The sequence below is a fragment of the Meleagris gallopavo genome, chromosome 10 (genome assembly GCF_000146605.3).
Source record: "Meleagris gallopavo isolate NT-WF06-2002-E0010 breed Aviagen turkey brand Nicholas breeding stock chromosome 10, Turkey_5.1, whole genome shotgun sequence".
NCBI classification, from domain to species: Eukaryota; Metazoa; Chordata; class Aves; order Galliformes; family Phasianidae; genus Meleagris; species Meleagris gallopavo.
In genome coordinates, this window is record NC_015020.2 from 2,148 (window position 1) to 2,729 (window position 582).

Below are 582 nucleotides of genomic sequence, written 5' to 3' on the forward strand. Positions count from 1 at the left end.
ATTCAGAGCTAGGCGTAGTGCATTCTGCACGTTCGGAGATAAACGCGATTTCTCGGCCAGCAACGGCATAGTCTCCAGAGCGGTTCAGCGCGAATGCTGCTTTCTGGGCATGAGAGCGAAGGAGTGCGATTCCGATGCCGACAACTGCGAATTCAGCCTCCTGCACTCCCTGCGAGTGGGGGTTTTTTCTCCGCAGTCCTGAAAGGATCACTCCCCACTTTCTGTCACGTTCTCCCTGAGAGCACTGCATTTGTCTCTCCTCGAACTTCCAGGTGTCTTATTAGAGTAGGGTTTTCCCTTCCACTTCTTTTCCTCTCTGAAAGCAGATGTGTAGCAGTGGAGAACCTCACTAGAATGGATTGTCGCTCGAAATAAAGGCAGAGACATAGTATTCAGAGGTAGGCGTAGTGCATTCTGCATGTAGCCAAGGCGAAGTGCAAACCGCTCCTTTCCGATGTGCGCACAGGAGACCGCTCACTGGTCGGAGAAAAGCAGCGGGCTGAAGAGGCCCGTTCTCGGCAAGCGAGAAACACGAGACCGCTGCTGACGGCTGAAAGCGGCATTCGGGGATGAACGCGATTT